This window comes from Heterodontus francisci, chromosome 39 (genome assembly GCF_036365525.1).
Source record: "Heterodontus francisci isolate sHetFra1 chromosome 39, sHetFra1.hap1, whole genome shotgun sequence".
Lineage (NCBI taxonomy): Eukaryota > Metazoa > Chordata > Chondrichthyes > Heterodontiformes > Heterodontidae > Heterodontus > Heterodontus francisci.
Window position 1 is genome coordinate 13,126,419 of NC_090409.1, and position 25,190 is coordinate 13,151,608.

Below are 25,190 nucleotides of genomic sequence, written 5' to 3' on the forward strand. Positions count from 1 at the left end.
GATGTGGTGTATATGGATTTCAGTCAGGCGTTTGATAAGGTTCCCCACGGTAGGCTATTGCAGAAAATACGGAAGTATGGGGTTGAAGGTGTTTTAGAGCTTTGGATCAGAAATTGGCTGGCTGAAAGAAGACAGAGGGTGGTGGTTGATGGCAAATGTTCATCCTGGAGTTTAGTTACTAGTGGTGTACCGCAAGGATCTGTTTTGGGGCCACTGCTGTTTGTGATTTTTATAAATGACCTGGAAGAGGGTGTAGAAGGGTGGGTTAGTTAATTTGCAGGTGACACTAATGTCGGTGGAGTTGTGGATAGTGTCGAAGGATGTTGTCGGGTACAGAGGGACATAGATAGGCTGCAGAGCTGGGCTGAGAGATAGCAAATGGAGTTTAATGCGGAAAAGTGCGAGGTGATTGACTTTGGAAGGAGTAACAGGAATGCAGAGTACTGGGCTAATGGGAAGATTCTCGGTGATGTAGATGAACAGAGAGATCTTGGTGTCCAGGTACATAAATCCCGGAAGGTTGCTATCTAGGTTAATAGGGCTGTTAACAAGGCAGATGGTGTGTTTGCTTTTATTCGTAAGGGGATCGAGTTTCGGAGCCACGAGGTCATGCTGCAGCTGCACAAATCTATGGTGAGACCGCACCTGGAGTATTGCGTGCAGTTCTGGTCACCGCATTATAGGAAGGATGTGGAAGCTATGGAAAGGGTCCAGAGGAGATTTACTTGGATGTTTCCTGGTTTGGAGGGAAGGTCTAACGAGGAAAGGCTGAGGGACTTGAGGTTGTTTTCGTTGGAGAGAAGGGGTAGGAGAGGTGACTTAATAGAGACATATAAGATAATCAGAGGGTTAGACATGGTGGACATTGAGCGTCTTTTTCCTCGGATGGTGATGGAAAACACGAGGGGACATAGCTTCAAGTTGAGGGGTGATAGATATAGGACAGATGTGAGAGGTAGTTTCTTTACTCAGAGTGTAGTAAGGGCGTGGAACGCCCTGCCTGCAGCATGAGTAGATTCGACAACTTTAAGGGCATTTAAGTGGTCATTGGATAGACATATGGATGAAAATGGAATAGTGTAGGTCGGATGGTTTCACAGGTCGGCGCAACATCGAGTGCCGAAGGGCCTGTACTGCGCTGTAAGGTTCTAATTCTAATTCGAACCTCTCAGTACTGAAACTGTGAGAGTGCAGCTCTCCCTCAGTTTTGACTCAACAACAATGCAGCGATCCTTCAGATCTGACCATCCGACAGTGCAGCACTCACTCAGTGCAGACCCTCTGAGATTGCAGCTTTCCCTCAGTACTGACTCAACAACAATTAGACGTTCCCTCAGTCCTTACCATCTTGCAGTGCAGCGCTCCCACAGAACTGACACTCTGAGAGTGCAGCGTTCCCTCAGTATTGACTCAACAACAATGCAGCACTCCGTCAGTACTGACATTCTGTGAGTGCAGCATTCCCTCAGTCCTGACCAGCTGAAATGCAGCATTTCCTCAGCACTGACCATCTGACACCGCAGCATTCACACAGTACTGGCACTCTGAGAGTGCAGCATTCCCTCACTACTGATTGTCCAGCAGTGCAGCTCTCCCTCATCACCAACTTTCTGACAGTGCAGCTCTCCCTCAGTACGGATCCTCTGACAGTGCAGCACACTCTCAGTACTGACCCTCCACAAATATGGCACACCCTCAGTACTGACCCGCCAATGGTATGATATTCCCTCAGCACTGAACATCTAACAGTGCAGCACTCCCTCAGTAATGATCCTCCGACTTTGCAGCAATCCCTCAGTACTGACCCTCCACCAGTATGGCACTCCCTCAGTATTGACCCTCCAACAGCATGGAACACCCTCAATACTGACCCTTCAACAGTGCAGCTCTCCCTCAGTACTGACCACCCAAATATCGCACTGCCTCAGAACGGACCCTCCGACAATACAGCACCACCTCAGTACTGACCATCCGACAGTATGGCACTCCCTCAGTACTGACCCTCCGACAGAATGTCTGCCCCTCAGTACTAACCCTCCGACAGTGCGGCACACCCTCACTACTGACACTCGAACAGGGGAGCACTCCCTCAGTACTGACTCTCCAAATACGCAGCACTCCCACAATACGTATCCTCCGACAGTGCAGCACTGCCTCAGACCTGAACCTCCGACAGTGCGGCACACCCTCAGTACTGTTCCTGCCACTGTCCAGCAGTCCCTCAGTGTTGACCCTCCACCTGTATGGCCAACCAATAGTACTGACCCTCCAACAGTATGGCACTCCCTCAGTGCTGACCCTCCGATGGTATGGCACTCCCTCAGTGCTGACCATCTGACGGTGCAGCATCCATCAATACTGAGTGCAGCGCTCCCTCAGTTCTGACTCCACAACAATGCAGCGCTCCCTGAGTACTGATCCTCTGACGGAAGGCAATCCCGCATCACCAAGTTTCTGACAGTGCAGCGCTCCCTCAGTATTGACCCTCCAAAAGTGCAGCACTCCCTCAGTAATGACACGACAGCAGAATGGCACTCCCTCAGTGCTTACAGTCCACTAGTATGATACTGCCTCAGTAATGACCCTCCATCAGTATGGCACTACCACAGTAACTGACTCGCTGACAGTATGGCACTCCCTCAGTACTGAACCTCCGACTGTGCAGCACTCCCTCAGTGCTGACCTTTCATCATTGTGGCACTTCCTCTAACTTTTCTATCGACAGTATGGCACTCCCTCAGTACAGACTCTCCGAAAGTATGGCACTCCCTCAGTACTGTTCCTTCACTGGACAGCAGTCCCTCAGTACTGACCCTCCACCGGCATGGCCAACCAATTTTAAGGAGCCTCCATCAGTCTCGCACTCCCTCAGTACTGACACTCCAACAGCATGGCACTCCCCATGTACTGACCAACCAACAGTGCAGCTCTCCCTCACTACGGACTCTCCAACAGTATGGCACTCCCTCAGTACTGGCCCTCCGACAGTGTGGCACTCCCTCAGTGCTGACCATCTGACAGTGCAGCATTCGTCCATACTGACACTCTGAGAGTGCAGCGCACCCTCATGACTGACTCAACAACAATGCAGCGCCCCCTCAGTACTATTCCTCCGACGGTAGGCAATCCCTCATCACCAAGTTTCTGACAGTGCAGCACTCCCTCTTTACTGTTCCTCTGACAGCGCAGCACTCCCTCAGCACTGACTCAACAACAATGCATCGCTCCTTCAGAACTGACCATCCGAGAGTGCAGCACTCCCTCTCTGAACTGACCCCCTGACAGTGCAGCACTCTCTCTGTACTCTAACAGTGTGGCACTCCCTTACTAACTCTCCAAGAGTGCAGCACTCCCTCAGTACTGCGCCTCCGACAGTATTGCACTCCCTCAGTACTGACCCTCTGACATTGTAGCAGTCACTCAGTACTGACCCTCCGACAGTGCGTCACTCCTTCAGTTCTGACCTTCTGACAGTGCGGCACTCCTTCAGTAAAGACCCGCCAAAAGCGCAGCACTCCCTCAGTTCTGACCCTCCGACAGTATGGCATTCCCTCAGTACTGATCCTCCGGCAGTGCAGCACTCCCTCATTACCAACTTTCTGACAGTGCAGCACTCCCTCAGTACTGACCCTCCAACAGTATGGCTCCACAGTACTGACCCGCCGACAGTGCGGCACTCCCTCTTCTCCAACTTCATGACAGTGCAGCACTCCATCAGTACTGACTTTCTAACAGTGTGGCACTGTCTCAGCACTGACCCCCTGACTACAGCACACTCTCTGGACTGTCCTTCTAACAGTGTGGCACTCCCTTCGTACTAACGCACCAAGAGTGAAGCACTCCCTCAGTACGGTGCCTCTGACTGTATGGCTCCTGCAGTACTGACTCTCCGACAGTGCGCAACTCCCTCAGTTTTTACCCTTCTGCATTTTGGCACTCTCTCAGTACTGATCCTCCGACAGTTTTGTCCTTCCACTGCACTGAACCTCCGACAGTGAGGCACTGCCTCAGTAATGATCCTCCAACTGCATGGCACTGCCTCAGTACAGAGCCTCTGTCAGTGCGGCACAGCCTCAGTACTGATCCTCCAACAGTGCGGCTGTCCCTCAGTACTGACCCTCCGGTAGTGCAGCACTCCCTTAGTACCGACTTTCAAACAGTTCAACACTCCCTCAGTACTGACCCTCCAAAATAGCAGCAGCTTATTCGGGAACAGAGAGTGTGAGCGAGTGAGCAGCTGGGAAGGTCAGTTTCAGCTTAAACTTAATTCCCTTTTGTTTGCGGCGGACCAAGAGGTTGCTTGTTAAGTAAAACCCTGTATATTTGGGCCGTTTTAAATAACTTACCTTTCATTGCTTCAGCTTATTCGGGAGCAGAGAGTACAAGCGAGTGAGCTGCTGGGAAGGTCAGTTTCAGCTGAAACTTAATTTTCTTTTGTTTTCGGCGGACCAAGGAGCTGCTGGGTTAGTAAAACTCTATATATTTGGGCCGTTTAAAATAACTTACCTTTCATTGCAGCAGCTTATTCGGGAGCAGAGTGTGCGAGCGAGTGAGCAGCTGGGAAGATCAGTTTCAGCTTAAACTTAATTCCATTTTGCTTTCGGCGGACCAAGGGGCTGCTGGGTAAGTAAAACCCCATATATTTGGGCCTTTTCTGAACCCGAGAAACTGCGCGGCTAGTGTCTCCCACCCGCCCTCCTCCTCAAACCAAAAAAAAAAGGACTCGGTGGTGTGTAGATAAGGTAAGGCCTTTTCTACTTTTGTTTTATCATGCGATTGGTAAAAACTTATCGTTCTGTTTTAATTTTTTCTAAGTTTCAGACTAAGTTAAGCTTAAGATTAAAAATGGCAGGAGATCTCAGACCCGTGTTATGCTCCTCTTGCTCAATGGGGGAGCTCAGGGACACGGCTGATGTCCCTGACTCCTACACGTGCAGGAAGTGTGTCCAGCTGCAGCTCTTGTTAGACCGCATGACGGCTCTGGAGCTGCGGATCGACTCACTTTGGAGCATCCGCGATGGTGAGGAGGTCGTGGATAGCACGTTTAGCGAATTGGTCACACCGCAGATTAGGATTGCTGTGGGAGAAAGGGAATGGGTGACCAAAAGTCAGAGAAAGAGCAGGAAGGCAGCGCAGGCGTCCCCTGTGGTCATCTCCCTCCACAACAGGTATACCGTTTTGGATATTGTTGAGGGAGATGTCTCACCAGGGGAAGCAGCAGTAGCCAGGTTCATGGCACCGTGGCTGGCTCTGCTGTTCAGAAGGGCGGCAAAAATAGTGGAAGGGCTATCGTCATAGGGGATTCGATTGCAAGGGGAGTAGATAGGCGGTTCTGTGGTCGAAAACGACACTCCCGAATGGGATGTTGCCTCCCAGGTGCACGGGTCAGGGATGTCTCAGATCGGCTGCAGAACATTCTGAAGGGGGAGGGTGAACAGCCAGTTGTTGTTGTGCACATAGGCGCCAATGATATAGGTAAAAAACGGGATGAGGTCCTACAAGCAGAATTTCGGGAGTCAGGAGCCAAGTTAAAAAGTAGGACCTCAGAGGTAGTAATCTCATGATTGCTACCAGTGCCACGTGATAGTCAGAGTGGAAATGAAAGAATAGTCAGGATGAATGCATGGCTTGAGAGATGGTGCAGGAGGGAGGGGTTCAGATTTTTGGGACATTGGGACCTGTTCTGTGGGAGGTGGGACGATTACAAATTGGACGGTCTACACCTGGGCCGGACTGGAACCAATGTCCTTGGGGGTGCTTTTGCTAACGCTGTTGGGGAGGGTTTAAACTAATGTTGCAGGGGGTTGAGAACCAAATGAGGAGGTCAGTGGACAGTAAGGAGGTAGTAACTAAAGCCTGTAAGGAACTAGATAATGAAGTCAGCATGACTAAGGTAAAGAGTAGGCAGGGAGCAGATGATGAAAGCAAAGGGACTGGTGGTCTGAGGTGCATTTGTTTTAATGCAAGAAGTGTAGTAGGTAAGGCAGATGAACTTAGGGCTTGGATTAGTACCTGGGAGTATGATGTTATTGCTATTACTGAGAATTGGTTAAGGGAAGGGATGATTGGCAACTAAATATTCCAGGATATCGATGCTTCAGGCGGGATAGAGAGGGAGGTAAAAGGGATGGAGGAGTTGCATTACTGGTCAAAGAGGATATCACAGCAGTGCTGCAGAAAGGCACTATGGAGGATCCGAGCTGTGAGGCAATATGGGCAGAACTCAGAAATAGGAGGGGTGCGGGAACAATGTTGGGGCTGTACGACAGGCCTCCCAACAGCGAGCGTGAGATAGAGGTGCAAATATGTAAACAGATTATGGAAAGGTGTAGGAGCAACAGGGTGGTGGTGATAGTAGATTTTAATTTTCCCAACATTGACTGGGATTCACTGAGTGTTAGTGGTCTAGATGGAGCAGAATTTGTAAGGAGCATCCAGGAGGGTTTTCTAGGGCAGTATGTAAATAGTCCAACTCGGGAAGGGGCCATACTGGACCTGGTGTTCGGGAATGAGCACGGCCAGGTGGTTGAAGTTTCAGTAGGGGACTACTTTGGGAATAGTGATCACAATTTCGTAAGTTTTAGAATACTCATGGACAAAGACAAGAGTGGTCCTAAAGGAAGAGTGCTAAATTGGGGCAAGGCCAACTATACCAAAATTCGGCAGGAGCTGGGGAATGCAGATCGGGAGCAGCTGTTTGAAGGTAAATCCACATTTGATATGTGGGAGGCTTTCAAAGAGAGGTTGATCAGCGTGCAGGAGAGACATGTTCCTGTGTAAATGAGGGATAGAAATGGCAAGATTAGGGAACCATGGATGACAGGTGAAATTGTGAGACTAGCTAAGAGGGAAAAGGAAACATACATAAGGTCCAGGTGGCTAAAGAAAGACAAAGCCGTGGAAGTATATCGGGAATGTTGGACCAATCTGAAACGAGGTATTAAGAGGGCTAAAAGTGGTCATGAAATATCTTGAGCAAACAGGGTTAAGGAAAACCCCAAAGCCTTTTATTCATATATAAGGAGCAAGAAGGTAACTAGAGAAAGGATTGGCTCACTCAAGGACAAAGGAATAAAGTTATGCGTGGAGTCAGAGAAAATGAGTGAGATTCTAAACGAGTACTTTGCATCGGTATTCATCGAGGAGAGGGACATGACGGATGTTGAGATTAGGGACAGATGTTTGATTACTCTAGGTCAAGTCGGCATAAGGAGGGAGCAAGTTTTGGGTATTCTAAAAGGAATTAAGGTGGACAAGTCCCCAGGTCCGGATGGGATCTATCCCAGGTTACTGAGAGAACGAGAGAGGAAATAGCTGGGGCCTTAACAGATATCTTTGCAGCATCCGTAAACACGGGTGAGGTCCCGGAGGACAGGAGAATTGTTAATGTTGTCCCCTTGTTTAAGAAGGGTAGCAGGGATAATCCAGGTAATTATAGACCGGTGAGCCGGACGTCAGTGGTAGGGAAGCTGCTGGAGAAGATACTGAGGGATAGGATCTATTCCCATTTGGAAGAAAATGGGCTTATCAGTGATAGGCAACATGGTTTTGTGCAGGGAAGGTCATGTCTTACTAACTTAATAGAATTCTTTGAGGAAGTGACAAAGTTGATTGATGAGGGAAGGGCTGTAGATGTCAGATACATGGACTTCAGTAAGGCGTTTGATAAGGGTCCCCATGGTAGGCTGATGGAGAAAGTGAAGTCGCATGGGATCCAGGGTGTCCTGGCTAGTTGGATAAAGAACTGGCTGGGCAACAGGAGACAGAGAGTAGCAGTGGAAGGGAGTTTCTCAAAATGGAGACGTGTGACCAGTGGTGTTCCACAGGGATCTGTGCTGGGACCACTGTTGTTTTTGATATACATAAATGATTTGGAGGAAAGTAAAGGTGGTCTGATCAGCAAGTTTGCAGACGACACTATGATTGGTGATGTAGCAGATAGTGAAGGGGACTGTCAGAGAATACAGCAGAATATAGATAGATTGGAGAGTTGGGCAGAGAAATGGCAGATTGAGTTCAATCAGGGTAAATGCGAGGTGATGCATTTTGGAAGATCCAATTCAAGAGTGAACTGTACAGTAAATGGAAAAGTCCTGGGGAAAATTGATGTACAGAGAGATTTGGGTGTTCAGGTCCATTGTTCCCTGAAGGTGGCAACGCAGGTCAATAGAGTGGTCAAGAAGGCAAACGGCATGCTTTCCTTCATCGAACGGGATATTGAGTACAAGATTTGGCAGGTAATGTTACAGTTGTATAGGACTTTGGTTCGGCTACATTTGGAATACTGCGTGCAGTTCTGGTCGCCACATTACCAAAAGGATGTGGATGCTTTAAAGAGGGTGCAGAGGAGGTTCACTGGGATGTTGCCTGGTATGGAGGGCGCTCGCTATGAAGAGAGGTTGAGTACATTAGGATTATTTTCATTGGAAAGGCGGAGGTTGCGGGGGGACCTGATTGAGGTGTGCAAAATCATGAGGTGTAGACAGGGTGGATAGCAAGAAGCTTTTTCCCAGAGTGGGGGATTCAAATACACGGGGTCACGAGTTCAAAGTGAAAGGGGTAAAGTTTAGGGGGGATATGCGTGGAAAGTTCTTTCCACAGAGGGTGGTGGGTGCATGGAACGCTTTGCCAGCAGAGGAGGTAGATGCGAACACGATAGCGTCTTTTAAGATGTATCTAAACAGAGACATGAATGGGCAGGAAGCAAAGAGATACAGACGCTCAGAAAATAGGCGACATGTTTAGGTGGAGGATCTGGATCGGCGCAGGCTTGGAGGGCCGAAGGGCCTGTTCCTGTGCTGTAATTTTCTTTGTTCTTTGTTTTTTTTTTCTAAAACGGCAGCACTTTCTCAGTACAGACCCTCCACATGTACGGCACTCCCTCAGTACTGACCATCAAACAGTGTGGCACTCCCTCAGTACTGAGCCTCCGACAGCATGGCATTCCCTCTTTACAGACCCTCCGACAGTTTGGCACTCCCTGAGTGCAGAGCCTCTGTAAGTGCGGCACAGCCTCAGTACTGATCCTCCAACAGTGCGGCTGTCCCTCAGTACCTACCCTCCGACAGTGCGGCACTCCCTCAGTACTGACCCTCCGACAGTATTGCACTCCCTCAGTTCTGAAACGCCGAGAGTATGGCACTCCGTCAGTACTGATCCTCTGGCCGTGCAGCATTCCATCAGTACTGACACTCTGAGAGTGCAGCCCATCACAGTACTGACCCTCTGACATTGCAGCGCTCCCTCATTATTGACTCAACAACAATGCAGCAGTCCCTCAGTACCTACCATCTGACAGAACAGCATCCCTCAATACTGACAATCTGTGAGTGCAGCGCTCCGTCAGTACTGACTCAGCAACAATGCAGCGCTTTTTCAGAACTGACCATCTGAAAGTGCAGCGCTCCTTCAGTGCTGACTCGACAACAATTAAGCACTCCCTCAATACTGATCCTGTGACAGTGCATCACACCCTCAGTCCTAACTCAACAACAATTCAGCAGTCCCTCAGTACCTGCCATCTGACAGAGAAGCATGCCTCAATACTAACAATCTGAGAGTGCAGCGCTCCCTCAGTAGTGACTCAGGAACACTGCAGCGCTTTTTCAGAACTGACCAACAGAAGGTCCAGCGCTCCCTCAGTTCTGACTCGACAACAATGCTGCACTCCCTCAGTACTGACACACTGACAGTGCAGCACTCCCTCAGCACTGACATTCTGAGGCTGCAGCACTCCCTCATTTCTGACCCTGTGACAGTGCAGCACTCACTCAGTGCTGAGAATGCAGCGCTCCCTCAGTACTGACTCAACAACAATGCAGCACTCCCTCATTACCGACGCTTTGACAGTGCTGCATTCCCTCAGTGCAGGCTCAACAACAATGCAGCTCTCCCTCAGTACTGACCTTCTGAAAGTTCAGAACTCCCTCAGTACTGACGATCCAAAAATGCAGCACTCCCTCAGATCCAGCCCTCCGACAGTCCAGCACTTCCTCAGTATTGACCCTCTGACAGTGCAGCACTCCCGCAGAGCTGACCCTCCGACAGTATGGCACTCCCTCAGTTATGACCCTGTGACAGTTTGGACCTCCCTCGGTACTGACCCTTGGACTCTGAGAATGCCGCAATCCCTCAGTCCTGACCCTCCCACAGTATGGCATTCCCTCTTTACTGACCCTCCGACAGTTTTGCACTCCCTGAGAACAGAGCCTCTGGAAGTGCAGCACAGCCTCAGTACTGATCCTCCAACAGTGCGGCTGTCTCTCAGTACCTACCCTACGACAGTATGGCACTCACTCAGTACTGACATTCCGACATTGCGGCACTCCCTCAGTACTGACCCTCCGACAGTATTGCACTCCCTCAGTTCTAACAGTCCAAGAGTATGGCACTCCCTCAGTACTGATCCTCTGGCAGTGCAGCATTCCATCAGTACTGACACTCTGAGAGTGCAGCCCATCTCAGTACTGACACTCTGACAATATGGAACTCCCTCGGGACTGACCCTTGGACTCTGAGAATGCCGCAATCCCTCAGTACCGACTCAACAACAATGCAGCGGCTCCTCAGTACTGAGCCTCCACAGTCTGGCATTCAGTCAGAACTGACCCTCCAACAGCACGGCACTCCCTCAGTACGGACCCTGCGACAGTATGGTACTACCTCTATACTGACCCTCCGACATTCAGGCACTCCCTCTGTACTAAACCCCCAACAGTGCAGCACTCCCCAGTACTGTGCCTCCGACAGCATTGCACCCCTCCGTACCGACCCTCTGAGAGTATGGCACTCTCTCAGTACTGACCCTCCGACACAACAGCACTCCCTCAGTAGTTACCATTCAACAGTGCAGTAGTCCCTCAGTACTGGTCCTCTGACAGTGCCGCGCTCCCACAGTACTGATGCTCTGGCAGGGCAGCATTCCCTCAGTACTGACACTCTGGTAGTGCAGCACTCCTTCAGTATTGACCCTCTGACAGTGCAGCGCTCCATCAGTACTGACTCAGAAACAATGCTGCAGTCCTTCAGCACTTACGCTCTGACAGAGCAGCATCCCTCAATACTGGCACTACGAGAGTGCAGCGCGCCCTCGGTACTGACTCAGCAACAAGACAACGCTCCTTCAGAACTGACCATCTGACAGTGCAGCACTCCCTCAGTACTGAGCCTCCGACAGTATGGCACTCCCTCAGTACTGACCCTCCGACAGTGCGGCACTCCCTTCGTACTGACTCTCCGGCAGTGCAACACTCAATCAGTACCGACCTTCTGACAGTGCAACACTCGCTCAGTACTGACCCTCTAACAGTGCAGCAGTCACTCACTAATGATCCTCCGACAGTGCAGCACTCTCTCAGTCGTGACAATCTGAGGGTGCAGCATTATCTCAGGACAGAATTAACAACAATGTGGCACTCCCGGAGTACAGACCCTCCGACTGTGCAGCACTTCCTCAGTACTGACCGTCCTACAGTATGGCACTCCATCAGTGCAGACCGTCCGACAGTGTGGCACTCCCTCAATACAGAACTTCCCACAGTATGGCTCTCCCTTAGTACTGACCAACTGAGAGTGCAGCACTCCCTCAGTACTGAACATTTAACAGTGCAGCACTCGCTCAGTACTGACCCTCCGACATTGCGGCACTCCCTCAGGAGTGACGGTCCGACATGATGGCACTCCCTCAGTACTGACCCTCCAACAGTGCGGCACTCTCTCAGTACTGACACAAGAACAATGCAGCAATCTCTCAGGACTGACCATCTGACAGTGCAGCAGTCCCTCAGTACTGGCGCTCCAAAAGTGCAGCACTCCCTCAGTACTGACCCTCCGACAGTATGGCACACCCTCAGGAGTGACGGTCCGACATGATGGCAGCCCTCAGTACTGACCCTCCAACAGTGCGGCACTCTCTCAGTACTGACACAACAACAATGCAGCACTCTCTCAGGACTGACCATCTGACAGTGCAGCAGTCCCTCAGTACTGGCGCTCCAAACGTGCAACACTCCCTCAGTACCTACCCTCCGACAGTATGGCCCTCCTGCCGTACGTACCCTCCGCCAGTATGGCAGTTCCTCAGTCCTGATCCTCCGAAACTGTGGCACTCCCTCACCACCACCGTTCTGACAGTTTGACACTCCCTCAGTACTGACCATCCGACATTGCAGCACGCCCTCAGTAGTGACCCTTCAAAAGTGGAGCACTCCCTCAGTACTGATCCTCTGGCAGTGCAGCATTCCCTCAGTGCTGACACTCTGAGAGTGCAGCAGCCCCTCAGTATTGACCCTCTGACAATGCAGCGCTCCCTCTGTACTAACTCAACAACAATGCAGCGCTCCCTCCAAACCGACCCTTTGACAGTGCAGCATACCACAATACTGACCCTCTGACAGTGCAGCACTCACTCAGTACAGACTCAACAACAATGCAGCACTCACTCAGTACTGATCCTGCGACATTGCAGCACTCCCTCAGTACTGACCTTCCACCAGTATAGCCCTCCCTCAGTACCGAAACGCAAATAGTTCGGCACTCCCTCAGAACTGAGCCTCCAATAGTATGGCAGTCAATTATTACTGATCCTCCAACAGTATGGCACTCCCTCAGTACTCAACCTCCAACACTGCAGCGCTCCCTCATTACTGACTCTCCAACAGTATGGCACTCCCTAAGTACTGAACTGCCATTAGTGCAGCACTCCCTCAGTACTGCCCATCCGACAATATTGCACTCCCTCAGCACTGACCTTCTGACAGTATGGCACTCCCTCAGTACTGACCCTCCGGCAGTCTGGCACTTCCTCAGTACTGACACTCCAACAGTATGACACTCCCTCTGTCCAGACCTTCCGACTGTGCGGCACTGTCTCAGTACTGACGCTCTGACTGTGTCGCATTCCCTCAGTACTGACACTCTGACAGTGCAGCTCTCCCTCTGTACTGATACCACAACATTGCAGCGCTCCCTCAGCATTGACCCTCAGACAGTGCAACTTACCTCAATACTTACACTCTGAGAGCGAAGCGCTCCCTCAGTAATGACTCAACAACAATGCAGTGCTCCTTCAGAACTGACCCACTGTCAGTGCAGCACTCCCTCAGTATTGACGTTCTGACAGTGCAGCACTCACACAGTACAAACTCTCTGAGGGTGCAGCACTCCCTCAGTACTGAAACTCTGAGAGTGCAGTACTCCCTCAGTCCTGACTCAACAACAATGCAGCATTCTCTCAGTACTGATCATCTGACAGTGCAGCTCTACCTCTGTACTGACCCTCCACCAGTATGGTTTTCCCTCAGTACTGACACTCCGACGTTATGGCACTCCCTCATTTCTGAGCATCTGACAGTGCAGCACTCCATCAGTACTGACCCCCAGACAGTATGGCACTCCCTCAGTACTGACATTCCGACAGTACAGTGCTCCCTCAGTACTGACCCTCTGACAGTATGGCGCACCCTCTGTACTGACCCTTGGAGAGTGCAGCACTCCCTCAGTGCTGACCCGCCGACAGTATGGCAGTCCCTCATTACTGATCGCCCTAAAGTGAGGCACTCCCTCATTACCCACTGTCTGACAGTGCCGCATTCCTTCTGTACTGACTCAACAACAATGCATTGCCCCCTCAGTACTGACCCTCCGACAGTATAGATCTCCCGCCGAAATGTCCATCCGACAGGAAGGCAGTCCCTCAGTACTGATCCTCTGAACGTGCGGCGCTCCCTCAGTCTTGACCCTGCAACAGTATGGTACTCCCTCAGTACTGACCCTCCGACAGTATGGTACTCCCTCAGTACTGACCCTGCGACAGTATGGTACTCCCTCAGTACTGACCCTCCGACATTATAGCACTCCCTCAGCACTGACCATCCGACATTGCAGCCTTCAGTAGTGACCTTTCAAAAGTGAAACACTCCATCAGTACTGATCATCTGACAGATGAGCACTCCCACAGTACTTATCCTCTGGTAGTGCAGCACTCCCTCAGTACAGACCCTCGGACAGTGCAGCGCTCCCTCTGTCCTGACTCAACATCAATGCAGCGCTCCCTCAGTACTGATCCTCTGACAGTGCCGCATACCTCAATACTGACACTCTGAGAGTGAAGCGCACGCTCAGTAATGGCTCAACAACAATGCAGTGCTCCTTCAGAAGTGAACCACTGACAGTGCAGCACTCCCTCAGTACTGACTCTCTGTGAGTGCAGCACTGCACAATACAGACACTCTGAGGGTGCAACATTCCCTCAGTACTGACTCAAGAACAGTGCAGCACTCCCTCTGTACTGAATATCTGACAGTGCAGCACTCCCTCAGTACTGACACTCTGGGAGTGCAGAGCTCCCTCAGTACTGACCCTCTGACCGCGGAGCACTCCCTCACTAATGGACGTCTGACAGTGCACCACAGAGCGGCACAGTGGCGCAGTGGTTAGCACCGCAGCCTCATATCTCCTGCGACCAGGGATCAATTCTGTGCACTACCCGTGTGGAGGATGAAAAATCTCCCTGTGTCTGCGTGGGTTTCCTCCGGGTGCTCCAGTTTCCTCCCACATGCCAAAGTCTTGCAGGTTGATAGGTAAATTGGCCATTAGCAATTGCCCCTAGTATAGGTAGGTGGTAGGGGAAGATAGGGACAGGTGGGGATGTGTTTGAAATATGGAATTAGAGTAGGATTAGTATAAATGGGTGGTTGTTGGTCCGCACCGACTTGGTGCCAAAAGGCCTGTTTCAGTGCTGTAACTCGAATCTAATATAATCTAATTCCCTCAGTACTAACAATCTGAGAGTGCAGCATTTTCTCAGTACTGGCAAAACAACAACGCAGCGCCCCCTCAGTTCTGACCATCTGACAGTGCAGCGCTCCCTCAGTACTGACTCAACAACAATATATTGCACCCCTCAGTACTGACCCTCCGACAGTATGGTACTCCCGCAGTACTGACCCTCCGACAGTCTGGCACTCCCTCAGTACTGACTATCAGACACTGCAGCACGCCTTCAGCAGTGAACCTTCAAAAGTGAAGCACTCCATCAGTACTGATCCTCGGACAGTGCAGCGCTCCCTCTGTACTGACTCAACAACAATGCAGCGCTCCCTTAGTACTGACCAACCGACGGTATGGCACTCCCTCAGTACTGACCCTCCGACAGTATGGCACTTCCTCAGTACGAATGTTCCGAAAGTGCGGCACTCCCTCATCACCAACTTTCTGACAGTGCGGCACTACCTTAGTACTGACCTTCTGAAGGTTGGCACTCCCTCAGGACTGACCCTCCGACAGCATGGCATTTCCTCTGTACTGACCATCCGACAGTCCAGCACACCCTCTGTACCACCTTTCTGACAGTGCAGCAGTCCCTCAGGACTGACCCTCCGAAAGTATGTCATTCCCTCATTACTGACTCTCCGATAGTGTGGCACTCACTCAGTACTGACCCTCCGACAGTGCGGCACACCCTCAGTACTGACACTCTGACAGTATGGCAATCCCTCAGTACTGACCCTGCGACAGCATGGCTCTCCCTCATTACTGATGCTCCAACAGTGCGGCACTCCCTCAGTCCTGACCGCCCGACAGTATGACACACCCTCAGTACTAATACTGTTACAGTATGGCAATCTCTCAGCACTGAACCTCCTACACTGCGGCACTCCCTCAGTACTGAATCTCCGTCATTGGGGCACTGCCTCAGTACTGAACCTCTGACAGTGCAGCACTCCCTCAGTGCTGGCACTCTGAGAGGGCAACGCTCGCTCGGTACTGACTGAACAAAAATGAGGCGCTCCCTCAGTACTGAACATCTGACAGTGCAGCCCTCCATCAGTAGTAACGCTCCAAAGTTGCAGCATTTCCTCAGTGCGGAACCTCTGACTGTGCGTCACTCCCTCATCACCAACTTTCTGAAAGTTCAGCACTCCCACAGTACTGGCGCTCTGACAGTATGGCACTCCATCAGTAATGACCCTCCGACAGTGCGGTACACCCTCAGTACTGACACTCCGACAGTATGGCAGTCTCTCATTACCTACCCTCCAATATTTTGGCACTCTCTCACCACTGACCTTCCGACATTTTGAGACTCACTCTGTACCGGCCATCCGAAAGTGCTGCTCTCCCTCAGTCCTAACCCTCTGCCACTATGGCACTAACTCAGTACTTACCCTCCGACAGTACGGCACTCCCTCAGTACTGATCCTCCGACAGTACAGCAAGCTCTCAGTACTTATCTTCCGACGGAGCGCCACTCCCTCAGTACTTACCCTCCGACAGTATGGCATTGCCTCAGTAATGACCCTCCGAAAGTATGGCACTCCCTCATTACTCAGCCACCGACAGTGCGGCACTCCCTCACTACTGACCCTCCGACAGTATGGCACTCCCTCAGTTTTGGCGCTCCGACATTATGGCACTCCTTCAGTATTGAACCTCCGACAGTGCTTCACTCACTCAGTTCTGACCCTCCGACAGCTTGGCACTCCCTCAGTAATGACCATCCAACAGTATGGCACACGTTAGGGTTAGGGTTAGGGTTAGGGTTAGGGTTAGGGGTTTTCACAGTGGATCAGGATCCTGCCAGGTGTGAAGGAGTTTTCTCAGTGTATCACGATCCTGCCAGGTGTGTATGGGGGTTACACAGTATATCAGGATTCTGCCAGGTGTGTATGGGGTTTCACAGATTTTCAGGATGCTCCCAGGTGTGTATGGGGGTTTCACAGTTTATCAGGATCCTGCCAGGTGTGTATGGGGTTTTCAAAGTGTATCAGGATCCTGCCAGGTGTGTATGGGGTATTCACATTGGATCAGGATCCTGCCAGGTGTGTATGGGGTTTTCACAGTTTAACAGGATCCTGCCAAGTGTGTATGGGTGTTTCATAGTTTATCAGGATCCTGCCAGGTGTGTATGGGGGTTTCATAGTTCATCAGGATCCTGCCAGGTGTGTATGGGGTTTTCACTGTGTATCAGGATCCTGCCAGGTGTGTATGGGGTTTTCACAGTGGATCAGGATCCTGCCAGGTGTGGATGGGGTTTTCAAATTTTGTCAGGATCCTGCCAGGTGTGTATGGGGTTTTCACAGTGGATCAGGATCCTGCCAGGTGTTTATGGGGTTTCACAGTGTATCAGGATCCTGCCAGGTGTGTATGGGGTTTTCACAGTTTATCAGGATCCTGCCAGGTGTGTATGGGGTTTTCACAGTTTATCAGGATCCTGCCAGGTGTGTCTGGGGTTTTCACAGTTTATCAGGATCCTGCCAGGTGTGTATGGGGTTTTCATTGTTTATCAGGATCCTGCCAGAGGTGTATGGGGGTTTCATCGTTTTTGAGGATCCTGCCAGGTGTGTTTGGGGTTTTCACAGCTTATCAGGATCCTGCCAGGTGTGTATGTGGTTTTCACAGTGTATCAGAATCCTGTCAGGTATGTATGGGGGTTTCACAGTGTATCAGGATCCTGCCAGGTGCGTATGGGGTTTTCACAGTGTGTCAGGATCCTGCCAGGTGTGTTTGGGGGTTCCACAGTGTATCAGGATCCTGCCAGGTGTGTATTTGGGTTTCACAGTGTATCAGTATCCTGCCAGGTGTCTATGGGGATTTCACAGTGGATCAGGATCCTGCCAGGTGTGCATGGGGTTTCACAGTTGATCAGGATCCTGCATGTGTGCATGGGGTTTTCACAGTGTATCAGGATCCTGCCAGGTGTGTATGGGGGTTTCACAGTGGAGCAATGTCCTGCCAGGAGTGTATGGGGTTTTCACAGTGGATCAGGATATGCCAGGTGTGCATGGGGTTTTCACAGTGTATCAGGATCCTGCCAGGTGTGCATACGGTTTTCGTAGTTTATCAGGATCCTGCCAGGTGTGTATGGGTTTTCACAGTGTATCAGGATCCTGCCAGGTGTGTATGGGGGTTTCATAGTTTATCAGGATCCTGCCAGGTGTGTTTGGGGGTTTCATAGTTTATCAGGATCCTGCCAGGTGTGTATGGGGTTTTCACAGTGTATCAGGATCCTGCCAGGTGTGTATGGGGTTTTCACAGTGGATCAGGATCCTGCCAGGTGTGGATGGGGTTTTCACATTGTATCAGGATCCTGCCAGGTGTGTATGGGGTTTTCACAGTTTAGCAGGATCCTGCCAGGTGTGTATGGGGGTTTCACAGTTTTTCAGGATCCTGCCAGGTGTGTATGGGGGTTTCACTGTGTATCAGGATCCTGCCAGGTGTGTATGGGGTTTTCACAGTGGATCAGGATCCTGCCAGGTGTGGATGGGGTTTTCAAATTTTGTCAGGATCCTGCCAGGAGTGTATGGGGTTTTCACAGTGGATCAGGATCCTGCCAGGTGTTTATGGGGTTTCACAGTGTATCAGGATCCTGCCAGGTGTGCATGGGGTATTCACAGTGGATCAGGATCCTGCCAGGTGTGTCTGGGGTTTTCACATTTTATCAGGATCCTGCCAGGTGTGTATGGGGGTCTCACAGTATATCAGGAACATGCCAGGTGTGTATGGGGTTTCACAGTGTATCAGGATCCTGCCAGGTGTGTATGGGGTTTTCACAGTGGCTCAGGATCCTGCCAGGTGTGTCTGGGGTTTTCACAGTTTATCAGGATCCTGCCAGGTGTGTATGGGGTTTTCATTGTTTATCAGGATCCTGCCAGGTGTGTATGGGGGTTTCATCGTTTTTGAGGATCCTGCCAGGTGTGTTTGGGGTTTTCACAGCTTATCAGGATCCTGCCAGGTGTGTATGTGGTTTTCACAGTGTATCAGAATCCTGTCAGTTATGTATGGGGGTTTCACAGTGTATCAGGATCCTGCCAGGTGCGCATGGGGTTTTCACAGTGTGTCAGGATCCTGCCAGGTGTGTTTGGGGGTTCCACAGTGTATCAGGATCCTGCAAGGTGTGTATTTGGGTTTCACAGTGTATCAGTATCCTGCCAGGTGTCTATGGGGTTTTCGCAGTGGATCAGGATCCTGCCAGGTGTGCATGGGGTTTCACAGTTGATCAGGATCCTGCAGGTGTGCATGGGGCTTTCACAGTGTATCAGGATCCTGCCAGGTGTGTATGGGGGTTTCACAGTGGAGCAATGTCCTGCCAGGTGTGTATGGGGTTTTCACAGTGGATCAGGATATGCCAGGTGTGCATGGGGTTTTCACAGTGTATCAGGACCTGCCAGGTGTGTATACGGTTTTCGTAGTTTATCAGGATTCTGCCAGGTGTGTATGGGTTTTCACAGTATATCAGGATCCTGCCAGGTGTGTATGGGGGTTTCATAGTTTATCAGGATCCTGCCAGGTGTGTTTGGGGGTTTCATAGTTTATCAGGATCCTGCCAGGTGTGTATGGGTTTTTCACAGTGTATCAGGATCCTGCCAGGTGTGTATGGGGTTTTCACAGTGGATCAGGATCCTGCCAGGTGTGGATGGGGTTTTCACATTGTATCAGGATCCTGCCAGGTGTGTACGGGGTTTTCACGGTGGATCAGGATCCTGCCAGGTGTGTATGGGGTTTTCACAGTTTAGCAGGATCCTGCCAGGTGTGTATGGGGGTTTCACAGTTTTTCAGGATCCTGCCAGGTGTGTATGGGGGTTTCACTGTGTATCAGGATCCTGCCAGGTGTGTATGGGGTTTTCACAGTGGATCAGGATCCTGCCAGGTGTGGATGGGGTTTTCAAATTTTGTCAGGATCCTGCCAGGTGTGTATGGGGTTTTCACAGTGGATCAGGATCCTGCCAGGTGTTTATGGGGTTTCACAGTGTATCAGGATCCTGCCAGGTGTGCATGGGGTATTCACAGTGGATCAGGATCCTGCCAGGTGTGTCTGGGGTTTTCACATTTTATCAGGATCCTGCCAGGTGTGTATGGGGGTCTCACAGTATATCAGGAACATGCCAGGTGTGTATGGGGTTTCACAGTGTATCAGGATCCTGCCAGGTGTGTATGGGGTTTTCACAGTGGCTCAGGATCCTGCCAGGTGTGTCTGGGGTTTTCATAGTTTATCAGGATCCTGCCAGGTGTGTATGGGGTTTTCATTGTTTATCAGGATCCTGCCAGGTGTGTATGGGGGTTTCATCGTTTTTGAGGATCCTGCCAGGTGTGTTTGGGGTTTTCACAGCTTATCAGGATCCTGCCAGGTGTGTATGTGGTTTTCACAGTGTATCAGAATCCTGTCAGGTATGTATGGGGGTTTCACAGTGTATCAGGATCCTGCCAGGTGCGTATGGTGTTTTCACAGTGTGTCAGGATCCTGCCAGGTGTGTTTGGGGGTTCCTCAGTGTATGAGGATCCTGCCAGGTGTGTATTTGGGTTTCACAGTGTCTCAGTATCCTGCCAGGTGTCTATGGGGTTTTCACAGTGGATCAGGATCCTGCCAGGTGTGCATGGGGTTTCACAGTTGATCAGGATCCTGCAGGTGTGCATGGGGTTTTCACAGTGTATCAGGATCCTGCCAGGTGTGTATGGGGGTTTCACAGTGGAGCAATGTCCTGACAGGTGTGTATGGGGTTTTCACAGTGGATCAGGATATGCCAGGTGTGCATGGGGTTTTCACAGTGTATCAGGATCCTGCCAGGTGTGTATACGGTTTTCGTACTTTATCAGGATCCTGCCAGGTGTGTATGGGTTTTCACAGTGTATCAGGATCCTGCCAGGTGTGTATGGGGGTTTCATAGTTTATCAGGATCCTGCCAGGTGTGTTTGGGGGTTTCATAGTTTATCAGGATCCTGCCAGGTGTGTATGGGGTTTTCACAGTGTATCAGGATCCTGCCAGGTGTGTATGGGGTTTTCACAGTGGATCAGGATCCTGCCAGGTGTGGATGGGGTTTTCACATTGTATCAGGATCCTGCCAGGTGTGTATGGGGTTTTCACAGTTTAGCAGGATCCTGCCAGGTGTGTATGGGGGTTTCACAGTTTTTCAGGATCCTGCCAGGTGTGTATGGGGGTTTCACTGTGTATCAGGATCCTGCCAGGTGTGTATGGGGTTTTCACAGTGGAGCAGGATCCTGCCAGGTGTGGATGGGGTTTTCAAATTTTGTCAGGATCCTGCCAGGTGTGTATGGGGTTTTCACAGTGGATCAGGATCCTGCCAGGTGTTTATGGGGTTTCACAGTGTATCAGGATCCTGCCAGGTGTGCATGGGGTATTCACAGTGGATCAGGATCCTGCCAGGTGTGTCTGGGGTTTTCACATTTTATCAGGATCCTGCCAGGTGTGTATGGGGGTCTCACAGTATATCAGGAACATGCCAGGTGTGTATGGGGTTTCACAGTGTATCAGGATCCTGCCAGGTGTGTATGGGGTTTTCACAGTGGCTCAGGATCCTGCCAGGTGTGTCTGGGGTTTTCACAGTTTATCAGGATCCTGCCAGGTGTGTATGGGGTTTTCATTGTTTATCAGGATCCTGCCAGGTGTGTATGGGGGTTTCATCGTTTTTGAGGATCCTGCAAGGTGTGTTTGGGGTTTTCACAGCTTATCAGGATCCTGCCAGGTGTGTATGTGGTTTTCACAGTGTATCAGAATCCTGTCAGTTATGTATGGGGGTTTCACAGTGTATCAGGATCCTGCCAGGTGCGCATGGGGTTTTCACAGTGTGTCAGGATCCTGCCAGGTGTGTTTGGGGGTTCCACAGTGTATCAGGATCCTGCCAGGTGTGTATTTGGGTTTCACAGTGTATCAGTATCCTGCCAGGTGTCTATGGGGTTTTCGCAGTGGATCAGGATCCTGCCAGGTGTGCATGGGGTTTCACAGTTGATCAGGATCCTGCAGGTGTGCATGGGGCTTTCACAGTGTATCAGGATCCTGCCAGGTGTGTATGGGGGTTTCACAGTGGAGCAATGTCCTGCCAGGTGTGTATGGGGTTTTCACAGTGGATCAGGATATGCCAGGTGTGCATGGGGTTTTCACAGTGTATCAGGACCTGCCAGGTGTGTATACGGTTTTCGTAGTTTATCAGGATTCTGCCAGGTGTGTATGGGTTTTCACAGTATATCAGGATCCTGCCAGGTGTGTATGGGGGTTTCATAGTTTATCAGGATCCTGCCAGGTGTGTTTGGGGGTTTCATAGTTTATCAGGATCCTGCCAGGTGTGTATGGGTTTTTCACAGTGTATCAGGATCCTGCCAGGTGTGTATGGGGTTTTCACAGTGAATCAGGATCCTGCCAGGTGTGGATGGGGTTTTCACATTGTATCAGGATCCTGCCAGGTGTGTACGGGGTTTTCACGGTGGATCAGGATCCTGCCAGGTGTGTATGGGGTTTTCACTGTTTAGCAGGATCCTGCCAGGTGTGTATGGGGGTTTCACAGTTTATCAGGATCCTGCCAGGTGTGTATGGGGTTTTCACAGTGTATCAGGGTCCTGCCAGGTGAGTATGGGGGTTTCACAGTTTGTCAGGATCCTGCCAGGTGTGGATGGGGTTTTCACAGTTTATCAGGATCCTGACAGGTTTGTATGGGGATTTCACAGTTTATCAGGATCCTGCTAGGTGTGTATGGGTTTTCACAGTTTATCAGGATCCTGCCAGGTGTGCATAGCGGCTTCACAGTTTATCAGGATCCTGCCAGGTGTGTATGGGTGTTTCACAGTTTATCAGGATCCTGCCAGGTGTGTATGGGGTTTTCACAGTTTAACAGGATCCTGCCAAGTGTGTATGGGTGTTTCATAGTTTATCAGGATCCTGCCAGGTGTGTATGGGGGTTTCATAGTTCATCAGGATCCTGCCAGGTGTGTATGGGGTTTTCACTGTGTATCAGGATCCTGCCAGGTGTTTATGGGGTTTTCACAGTGGATCAGGATCCTGCCAGGTGTGGATGGGGTTTTCAAATTTTGTCTGGATCCTGCCAGGTGTGTATGGGGTTTTCACAGTGGATCAGGATCCTGCCAGGTGTTTATGGGGTTTCACAGTGTATCAGGATCCTGCCAGGTGTGCATGGGGTATTCACAGTGGATCAGGATCCTGCCAGGTGTGTCTGGGGTTTCCCACATTTTATCAGGATCCTGCCAGGTGTTTATGGGGTTTCACAGTGTATCAGGATCCTGCCAGGTGTGCATGGGGTATTCACAGTGGATCAGGATCCTGCCAGGTGTGTATGGGGTTTCACAGTGTATCAGGATCCTGCCAGGTGTGTATGGGGTTTTCACAGTGGATCAGGATCCTGCCAGGTGTGTCTGGGGTTTTCACAGTTTATCAGGATCCTGCCAGGTGTGTATGGGGTTTTCATTGTTTATCAGGATCCTGCCAGGTGTGTATGGGGGTTTCATCGTTTTTGAGGATCCTGCCAGGTGTGTTTGGGGTTTTCACAGCTTATCAGGATCCTGCCAGGTGTGTATGTGGTTTTCACAGTGTATCAGAATCCTGTCAGGTGTGTTTGGGGGTTCCACAGTGTATCAGGATCCTGCCAGGTGTGTATTTGTGTTTCACAGTGTATCAGTATCCTGCCAGGTGTCTATGGGGTTTTCACAGTGGATCAGGATATGCCAGGTGTGCAGGGGTTTTCACAGTGTATCAGGATCCTGCCAGGTGTGTATACGGTTTTCGTAGTTTATCAGGATCCTGCCACGTTTGTATGGGTTTTCACAGTGTATCAGGATCCTGCCAGGTGTGTACGGGGGTTTCATAGTTTATCAGGATCCTGCCAGGTGTGTTTGGGGGTTTCATAGTTTATCAGGATCCTGCCAGGTGTGTATGGGTTTTTCACAGTGTATCAGGATCCTGCCAGGTGTGTATGGGGTTTTCACAGTGGATCAGGATCCTGCCAGGTGTGGATGGGGTTTTCACATTGTATCAGGATCCTGCCAGGTGTGTACGGGGTTTTCACGGTGGATCAGGATCCTGCCAGGTGTGTATGGGGTTTTCACAGTTTAGCAGGATCCTGCCAGGTGTGTATGGGGGTTTCACAGTTGATCAGGATCCTGCAGGTGTGCATGGGGTTTTCACAGTGTATCAGGATCCTGCCAGGTGTGTATGGGGGTTTCACAGTGGAGCAATGTCCTGCCAGGTGTGTATGGGGTTTTCACAGTGGATCAGGATATGCCAGGTGTGCATGGGGTTTTCACAGTGTATCAGGATCCTGCCAGGTGTGTATACGGTTTTCGTAGTTTATCAGGATCCTGCCAGGTGTGTATGGGTTTTCACAGTGTATCAGGATCCTGCCAGGTGTGTATGGGGGTTTCATAGTTAATCAGGATCCTGCCAGGTGTGTTTGGGGGTTTCATAGTTTATCAGGATCCTGCCAGGTGTGTATGGATTTTTCACAGTGTATCAGGATCCTGCCAGGTGTGTATGGGGTTTTCACAGTGGATCAGGATCCTGCCAGGTGTGGATGGGGTTTTCACATTGTATCAGGATCCTGCCAGGTGTGTATGGGGTTTTCACAGTTTAGCAGGATCCTGCCAGGTGTGTATGGGGGTTTCACAGTTTTTCAGGATCCTGCCAGGTGTGTATGGGGGTTTCACTGTGTATCAGGATCCTGCCAGGTGTGTATGGGGTTTTCACAGTGGATCAGGATCCTGCCAGGTGTGGATGGGGATTTCAAATTTTGTCAGGATCCTGCCAGGTGTGTATGGGGTTTTCACAGTGGATCAGGATCCTGCCAGGTGTTTATGGGGTTTCACAGTGTATCAGGATCCTGCCAGGTGTGCATGGGGTATTCACAGTGGATCAGGATCCTGCCAGGTGTGTCTGGGGTTTTCACATTTTATCAGGATCCTGCCAGGTGTGTATGGGGGTCTCACAGTATATCAGGAACATGCCAGGTGTGTATGGGGTTTCACAGTGTATCAGGATCCTGCCAGGTGTGTATGGGGTTTTCACAGTGGCTCAGGATCCTGCCAGGTGTGTCTGGGGTTTTCACAGTTTATCAGGATCCTGCCAGGTGTGTATGGGGTTTTCATTGTTTATCAGGATCCTGCCAGGTGTGTATGGGGGTTTCATCGTTTTTGAGGATCCTGCAAGGTGTGTTTGGGGTTTTCACAGCTTATCAGGATCCTGCCAGGTGTGTATGTGGTTTTCACAGTGTATCAGAATCCTGTCAGTTATGTATGGGGGTTTCACAGTGTATCAGGATCCTGCCAGGTGCGCATGGGGTTTTCACAGTGTGTCAGGATCCTGCCAGGTGTGTTTGGGGGTTCCACAGTGTATCAGGATCCTGCCAGGTGTGTATTTGGGTTTCACAGTGTATCAGTATCCTGCCAGGTGTCT